Source organism: Solanum lycopersicum, chromosome 1, assembly GCF_036512215.1.
Source record: "Solanum lycopersicum chromosome 1, SLM_r2.1".
Lineage (NCBI taxonomy): Eukaryota > Viridiplantae > Streptophyta > Magnoliopsida > Solanales > Solanaceae > Solanum > Solanum lycopersicum.
In genome coordinates this window covers 29,849,737-29,859,304 of record NC_090800.1, presented here as the reverse complement: position 1 = coordinate 29,859,304, position 9,568 = coordinate 29,849,737, and positions in this window count along the sequence as shown.

The following is a 9,568-nucleotide window of genomic DNA, read 5'->3' as shown; positions in this document are numbered from 1 at the left end:
TTGGTGGAGTAGAATGAAGCGCGATATTGCTGACTTTATTGCCAAGTGTCCAAACTGTCAATAAGTAAAGTATGAACACCAAAGGGCCGGAGGAACACTTCAGAGAATGCCCAATCCGGAATGGAAATGGGAAAGAATTGCAACGGACTTTGTGGTTTGTCTTCCAAGGACAATGGGTAATTATGACTCCATTTGGTTGATTATTGATAGGTTAACTAAATCTGCTCATTTCATTCCGGTAAAGGTGACTTACAATGCAGAAAAGTTGGCCATGATCTATATCGCAGAAATCTTTCGATTACATGGGGTTCCACTATCCATCATATCAGATAGAGGTACGCAGTTTACCTCTATGTTTTGGAAAACATTGCATGCGGAATTGGGTACTAGGTTGGACCTTAGTACTGCGTTCAATCCTCAGACCGATGGTCAGTCTGAAAGGACGATTCAAGTGTTGGAGGATATGCTTCGTGCATGTGTGATAGAGTTTGGTGGTCATTGGGATAGCTTCCTACCCTTAGCGGAGTTTTCATACAATAATAGCTATCACTCAAGCATTGATATGGCTCCATTTGAAGCGCTGTATGGTAGGAGATGTAGGTCTCCCATTGGTTGGTTTGGCGCATTCGAGGTTAGACCTTGGGGTACTGACCTTTTGAGGGATTCGATAGAGAAAGTGAAGTCTATTCAAGAAAAGCTTCTAGCTGCGCAAAGTAGATAAAAAGAATATGCAGATTGAAAGGTTAGAGACTTAGAGTTCATGGAGGGTGAACAAGTCTTGTTTAAAGTTTCGCCAATTAAAGGGGTGATGCGATTTGGAAAAAAGGGTAAGCTAAGTCCAAGGTACATTGGTCCCTTTGAAGTACTAATGCGAGTAGGAGAGTTTGCATATGAGTTAGCCTTGCCTCCAGGGCTGTCCGGAGTACATCCGGTATTACATGTGTCTATGTTGAAAAGATATCATGGGGATGGAAACTACATTATCCGTTGGGATTCAGTTTTGCTTAATGAGAACTTGTCTTATAAGGAGGAGCCTGTTGCTATTTTAGATAGGGAAGTTCGCAAGTTGAGGTCAAGAGAGATTGCATCCATCAAGGTGCAATGGAAGAATCGACCGGTCGAAGAAGACACTTGGAAGAAGGAGGCGGATATGCGAGAAAAATACCCACATCTATTTACAGATCCAGGAACTCCTTTTCGCCCTTGTTTTCCTTCTTGTGATCGTTCGGGGATGAACGATGGGTAAATTGGTATCTATTGTAACGACCTGTTTCGTCGTTTTGAGCAGCATACTTTATTTCTTGAAAAAACAGGCTGAGGCGACGAACCCAACGACGGACCGTCATGGGCACGACTCTCTGAACTTTGTGACGGAATGGCAGGACGGACCGTCACAGACTCTTCAGAGAAATTGAGTCTCTGAACTATGCGACGGACAGCAGGACGGACCGTCGCAGGCGCGACGGCCCGTCACAGTTTGCGTAATCCCAGTTGGAGTCGGATTTCTCGTTAAGTTTTAAGGGACGTTTTTGACTATTCTTGGCTTAATTATAAAGTTCGTGGGTTTATATTAATAACTCAAATTCTTGGGGGTTAAAAGAGGTAACCCTAAGTTAATTAGTGGAGTATTATTGCCATCTTTTATTCTTAATTATATACTAATTAGGGTAAAAGAAAGAGGGTTTGAATAAGAAAATACAAAGAACAAGAAGGGAGAGAGATAAACGATCGAGAAGAGGAAAAAACACCAAGCTTTGAGGATTAACTTGCTTGATTTCAATTCTTCGGTGGAGGTAGGTTATGATTTTCATGCTTTCATAGTAAACTCTTAATAGATAATGATAGGTATTGGTATTATTGTAAACCCTACTATATGCTTTATTGTATGTTTGCATGAATATGATTATGTGATTGTGATAAGATAAGCATGATGAAAATATCGAATCCCAAATCTTGAAAAGAAACTTTGATATACATTATTAATGATGATGCCTTGGTATAGAAGAATGCTTGATGAATTAAAGTAATGGGATTGATGATGCCTTGGAATAGAGAAGGCTTGATGATTTACATAATGATAGTAGTGGATCGGAGTGTCACGTACCGACACAATAGGGGATCGGAGTGTCACGTTCCGATACATGTAGGGGATCGGAGTGTCACGTTCCGACACATGTAGGGGATTGGAGTGTCACGTTCCGACACATGTAGGGGATCGGAGTGTCACGTTCCGACACATAGAATTAGGGGATCGAAGTGTCATGTACCGACACATAGTAGTAGGGGATCGGAGTGTCACGTACCGACACATGTAGGGGATCGGAGTGTCACGTTCCGACACATAGAATTAGGGGATCAGAGTGTCACGTACCGACACATAGTAGTAGGGGATCGGAGTGTCACGTACCGACAGAAGAGGAAGAAAGATAATGAATCTTGAAAGATGATAATATATTCAATCTAATGATCTTAATTCCCAAATGAGTATGGTATTGAGGCTTGAGCCCTCATGGATGAACTTGATTGTATTTATTGAGGATTATAGTACCTGTTGTTGCTACATGTTGAGTTTTATAGTTGATTTATGATATTGTTCGATATATACTGTTCGCTATTTTGAGTTGACCGATGATATCTACTCAGTACCCGTGGTTTGTACTGACCCCTACTTTTATGTTTTCTTTTAGTTATTTGTGGAGTTCAGCAAACGTTCCGTCATCTTCAACTCAGCAGTGATTCTGGCCAGTCTTCGTCATACCGGATATTCAGGGTGAGCTAATGCTTCTAGCTTGGACTGGGTCTTCTTCTTCAAGTCTTGATGTCTTAAACTTCCGGCATGGACTAGCTTCTTATGTGTTTTTTTTTTTAGAATATTCTTAGTTTAGTCATTTGATCGTAGATGTTCTTGTGATGATGACTTCCAGATTTTGGGGAATAATAGATGTTGAATTTTAGAAGTTAATGAATTGGTCTTTATTTAATGAGTTTAAGTCTTCCGCATTACTTTCTGGTTATATTATATTGAAACGTTAAGATTTAGATTGGTTGGTTCGCTCACATAGGAGGGAAAGTGTGGGTGCCAGTCGCGGCCCGGATTTGGGTCGTGACAGTTTTATTCCCTTTATTTGCATAATATAAAAAGTCATTATCAGCAAATTTTTTATTTCGCTATGCCCATTATATGATCATTTGCATAATGTGAAGATATTGGAGAATATATCTTGATTTGTCACTAGCCAATAACTTGTTAAAACTTCAGTTTTATCAAACACAGTTGTGTTTACATACTTAAGCTTTTACATTGTTACCTCACTTTGAACTTAAATTTCTTCTACTTTCTTTCATACTTTCTTAAAGAAATTTTTAGTGGTTGATAAAAAATTTTAGTGGTTTATTTTTCAGTCTTAAAGAAATTTTTAGCAATAAGATCATGCGAGCTAACATGAAATCCAGTGTCTGCCCACACCGAAAAGGGGTATTCACCGATCAAAGTGAACCTAGATCATGTGAGATAAATATGAAATCTAGTGTCTTCCCCACAACAAAAAGGGGTGGTTCACTGGCTAAAGTGAAATCATGTCCATTGTCTTCCCCACACCTAGAAGAGGTGGTTTACGGCTAAAGTGAACTGAATACTTTCTTGAGAATTTAACTGCCATAGATGATGCGATCTAAAGATGAAATCGAGTGTCTTCCCAACATCGAAAAGGGGTGGTTTCTTCGGCCAAAGTAAAACTCGTCGTACTATCTCTCTTAGGTGGAATCCGCTTGCTAGTTCCTATGCTGGAAATATAGTTCAATGAATAAGAGATATACGAAATGTCTTATCCTCTTGGTAGAGCCTCATCTCATGAGTATTATATGTGATGGCACAAGATCATTGCAAATCTATCGTTGCTTTGCTCAATTTTTTTTATCTTTATAACATTTAGAGTTAACTCAAAAATTATGGAAGCTTTCTTCTAGTTATGAGGTTTACTTAATTCATCGGATAACCGATAAACCCTTTCATTACTTGATAAAATGTGAATTTAACCATACATTATCATCTTAGTGTTAATTAGACTTGTCTCACGATTTATAACACTCTCTTATATGAGTATCTTTAACATATCTCTATGGATGACATGTCACCCATTTCATTACTTGATGAATATGAACTTCAGTCTTACATTGTTATCATTTTGCGAGTGCGACTTGTCTCACGGACTCTATCACCCTCTTATGTGTGTATTTTTCACAAAATAGATTATGTATAATTAAGACATGTATCACTTTTTTTAACACTCTATATTAGTACTATTGCGGACATTATTGGTATTCCACACGGTATTTGTTCACAAAAAGTCCAACTCATTCCCGATCATAACCCAAGTCTTGAATATCAAAGACGGGTAAATACAACTATGCAAAGGTATTTAAGAAAGATATTAATAAGTGGTTTGGTGTTGGAGTCATATATGTGATTTGCCCTGTTCAGTTCGTGCAAAAAAAAGGGAATGATTGTGGTCACTAATGAGAACAATTAGTTTGTTTCAACGAGGCCGGTGGCCGGATTGAGAATTTGTACGGATTACCAAATGTTTAAATGCATGGACTGAGAAGGACCATTTTATATGTCCTTTATGAATAAAATATTGGATAGTCTTACAGGAAATGGGTGGTATTCAGGTTACAACAAAATCACCATTGCACCGGAGTATCAAGAGAAAATCACCATTAATTGGCCTTATATTACTTTCGTTTTCAAGAGGATGCCTTTTGGGTTGTGTAATGCACCATCTAATTTCCAAAGATGTATAATGTCGATATTCTTTGATATGGTGGAAGTAAAAATTTAAGTGTTTATGGAAGATTTTTTAGTGGTTAGCGACTCTTTTGAGCATTGTTTAAGTAACTTGGCTGAGGTTCTTAAAAGGTGTGAAGATTGCAACCTTGTGCTAAATTGGGAAAAATGTCACTTCATGGTAAAATGAGTTATTGTAGTGCACCATCATATCTCAGAGAAGGGAATTGAGGTTGATCGAGCCAATGTTAATATGATAGAGAGACTTCCTCCACCCATCTTTCTAAAAGGTGTGAGGAGTTTTCTTAAGCATATGGGCTTCTACTAGAGGTTTAATAAGGATTTTTCAAAAGTTTTACATCCTCTATTCAAGGTCCTTGATAAAGAATTTTTATTTTATTTTGATTAATCTTGTTTAAAGGTGTTTGGTTAGTTGAATGAGAAGTTGGTGTTTGCGCCAAATATTATTTCCCCGAATTGGAGTAAGCCATTTCAGGTGATATGTCATTCTAGTGGGGTTGCTCTTGGTGTAGTTTTTTATAAAAAATGGATAAAATACTTCACCTCATTTATGACACCAGTAAGGCCCTTAATGAAGCTCAAAAGAACTATATTGTGACTCAAATTGAGCTCCGTACAGTTTTTTTTCCTTTTGAAAACTTTCGCCCCTACTTTCTTGGAACGCAAGACATAGTACGTACTGATCATTCTACCTTGACACATTTAATGGCAAAGACGGATGCAAAACCAAGGTTGAATTGATGGGTATTACTGTTGTAAGAATTTAATTTATAAGTGAAAGATAAAAAAGTGCCGAAAAGCAAGTTGTCGATCACTCGTCAAGTTAGAGGATGAAGCTATGCGAGAGTTTGCTGAGAAGTCTGAAATTGATGATACATTCCCTAATGAGCATGTATTGGCCGCTTCTCATGACTTCATACAATGGTTAGCCGATTTTGCGAATTATTTGGCTAGTGATTTAGTTCAATCAGTCTTGTCCTTTAATTAATGGAAAAAGTTCATGCATGATGCAAAAAAGTTTTTTTGGGATGAGACATATTTATATCGGAGTCGTTCTGATGGTCTTATTTGTCGTTGTATGCCGAAAGATGAAATGCTAAGTGTTTTTGAGGAATCCCACTCCTCTCATGTGGGTGGGCATCATAGTGGTATCCAAACTACCCCTAAAATTTAGCAATGTGTGTACTATTATCCAACCATCCACAAAGATAATTTTAAGATTGCCAAGGCATGTGATAATCCCGTAACAGATGAGGGTATTTCTAGATGGCAAGAGCTCCCATTGAATCCCATTCTTGTAATTATGTTTTTTAATGTATGAGGAATTGACTTTATGAGCCATTTTGGGAGTTCTCATGGGATTAAGGATATTGTTATAGCGGTTTGTTGTGTGTAAAAATTGTTGGAAGTCATAGACTTTCAAATAACGAAGGTAACAGTGTCACCGCGTTCTTGAAAAAGAACTTATTTTAATTATTTGGCACCCCTAGGGCTATTATTAGTCATGGGGGATCCCACATTTGCAACAAGTTCTTTTAAGGGTTATTGGAGAAATATGTTGTTCGCCACAATGTAGCCACTGCTTACAATCCATACACTAGTGGGCAAGTTGAGGTGTCAAACGGAGAAATCAAGCAAATTATGGAAAAGCGGTGAATTCTTATAGAACCGATTGGTCAAAGAGGCTGGATTATGCTCTTTAGGACTGCCGGACAACATATAAAACTAACAAACGAATGTCTTAGTACCAACTTATATATAGGAAGGCTTATCACTTGCCGATTGAGTTAGAGCATAAGTACATGTGGGTGATGAAGAATCTCTAGATGGATTCGAACAAAGCTGCGGAACATAGATTATAGTCTAAATGAGCTTGATGATTTTCCCTTGAAGGCATATGAAATTTCAGCTCTCTACAAAGATAATATTGAGAAAAACCATGACCAAAAGATTGAGAAGCGCGAATCTGCGGGTTGTTACTTGGTGCTTTTGTTCGACTCTAGATTGTGCTTGTTTACAGGCAAACTCAAGTCCAAATGAACTTATCCATTCTTGATAACAAAAGTGTTCCCTCACGGTGCGGTTGAGTTGGAAAACAAGGAGGGTTCAATGTTTACAGTAAAGGAGCAGAGAATCCAAATCTACCTCGAGTAGAGGGAAAGTGTGAATGTAGTGGTTGAGGCATTCCATATTGATGAAATCTGAGATATTAAGAGACTTGTGTCGTGCTACGATATTTGGTCGAGGTCAGATTGGAGACAACCCAATATGTACCCTGTAGCCAACAATTGTTTTTTTTTCTTGCCTTTGTAGGCCTAGTTGTACTCTTTAATATTTTAACTAAATATCGTGTGTGCATTTTATTTTACTTCTTTTATACTTTTGGATAGAGAGTATATTAGTGTTTGTGTCTAAAAAGTGTCCACAAAAAAATGGCTTATTGGGTTCTCAATATACAGGGACCAACATGAAAGAAATCTGCAGAAATTGGTCTGGTATACTAATCTACAAACTAACCAATGGACCGTCGTCCCATCGAAGTACCGTAGATGGTGTTCGTGGATCTTATGTATGATTTTCAATGTTTTATAAGTTAGGGAACAATCGATGGAGCAATCGACGGACAGTCGTTCAACTTACGGTCCATCGATGGGCAAATGTTAGTTCCCCAGAACCCATGACCCGACCCGACCCAATTGTCTATTTATTGAAAACACCTTTTTAGTTACCCCACAAGTTTTCAAATTCTCCCCCAAGAATTTTCCTCCTCTAATTCCCATATTCCCCCTCTCCCTCCCATATTCATTCACTCTAAATTTCTCTCTTATTTTACACTCTTTCACCTTCCCCAAATTCCCAGAACCATAATCTGTCAAATTCGCCATCCATCCCTTCTATATTCCGCTCTGTGTTAGAAAGTGGACTATCGGTGGTTGTTATTACAAATTTCACCCTCATATTCACTCCACTACATTGTACAGTTATGTCACTCAAATCCTCACAATGAATTCGAGTTCATTTGTATGAGGCAATGATTAGTTTGTATGTGGGTCTTGACTTAGGGACAAATTTACATGATTAACCTGTAAAACTTGGGTTCCTTCTCCCTTCGAATGATGGAAAGTTAATGGGTTGGGGGTGCTAACTGTCTAAATAAACTTTTATTTTTTTTTATTTGTGGTTTTCCAACTTAAGGGTTAATAATCTATTAGAAGCTAGGATCTAATTTGGAATGTTCCAAGACCTAGAAATGACGAAATTTGTTTGATGATTGCTATTGAATCTAATATGTCTTGATGTTCTTGAAATTGTCTATTTTTGGGGTGCAATGAATGATTGAAAAATCTATCTCTGATTGACAGTATGAGAGCTCATTTATGGATTGTCGATCAATCTATGGACTGTCGATGGTATCTGTCAATAGTTGCACCATGTATTCTCTTAACTCATGGATGATGGGAGTGGAATACGGTACATTGATTCATCTACGGTCCGTTATGCACGTCCATCGTTTCTAACTTTAACCCTGTTCTATGAAGTTTTATGAATTTTTTGAAGTGTCCAACAAAGGAAATGGACTATGGTCCGTCAGTTCATTGACAGGTTGTTCTGCATGTCCGTCGTTTAAATCTGCAACATATGTGTACCTGTAGCTTTTGAAATGTGTGAAATGTCCATCGACGGACCCAATCAACACACCGTCGTTTCATCACAGGACCATCGACAGTGCGCGTCGACCAGTTCTGCACTTCTACAATCTCTTTTCTAAATTTTTTTTTTGCTTCTTTTGTGTATGTAGGATGAATACAATGAATATAATAACTTTTCTTTTAAGGTATCATTATCCCCCGAGCACGATCATTTCTATTTAAGAGGATAGTAAAAGTTTGTTGCACAATCCCGATGTTTTATATGCTTATCATACAATGAGGGTGATCCGGAATACGTTTCACCAATTACCCATACACTGACATTTGTTTCTAGGACAACTTGGGTCATACCCAACAAGGTCACAGGGATGCAAAGCTGCTCAATGATAAGGAGGTGATGACTCGTAATCTGGCAGTTGAGCAGAGGGTTCTTGCAGGGAGTCTACAAACAGTTTCTTCAATACAAAACTTATTCACTCGGAATATGCTCAAGTGGATGGCCAGGAGCATGGAGCTTTACAGCAAGGAGATTGTTAGAGAAAACTATACCCCTTATGTAGCAGCTCTCTGAGGGCCTTTAGACTGGCGGGCAAACCCCAACAAACAGGCACCACTTGCATATGTCGTTGTTCGAGCCGCCAGGTGGATATTTTATCCCCCGCCATTTGTCGCCTTCTTTACCATGAGGACACTGATCCAGGGAGGGCCCCCCTCACATTTGAGTTTGACAACAGATGAAGCATGGTACAAAGTGTACATTTTCAGCGAGACACAAATCTGAGAGAGTCCACCAAGAGATGGATTGCAAAGCATATATCTATAGATGGTAAGGGTGTAGACAGGGCGTCTTATCACATAGGCCTTATAAAGAAGTTCAACCTCACATTTGTAGCAAAGTTCAAATGGCATTAAATCCGCAACCGCATATACCCTATAGCTGCATATAACATACTTACATGGGATATAGCGGTCTTGGTAGAAGAGATTGTCGCCGGGTATGAGATTTAAATTGCAACATTGTTGATCTCTGTTATTCATGAGAGGGATTTCAAAGCTTCTTCAACTTATCCATTTGACTGTATAATCTTTTAAGTTGTGAAGGACTGCTGGA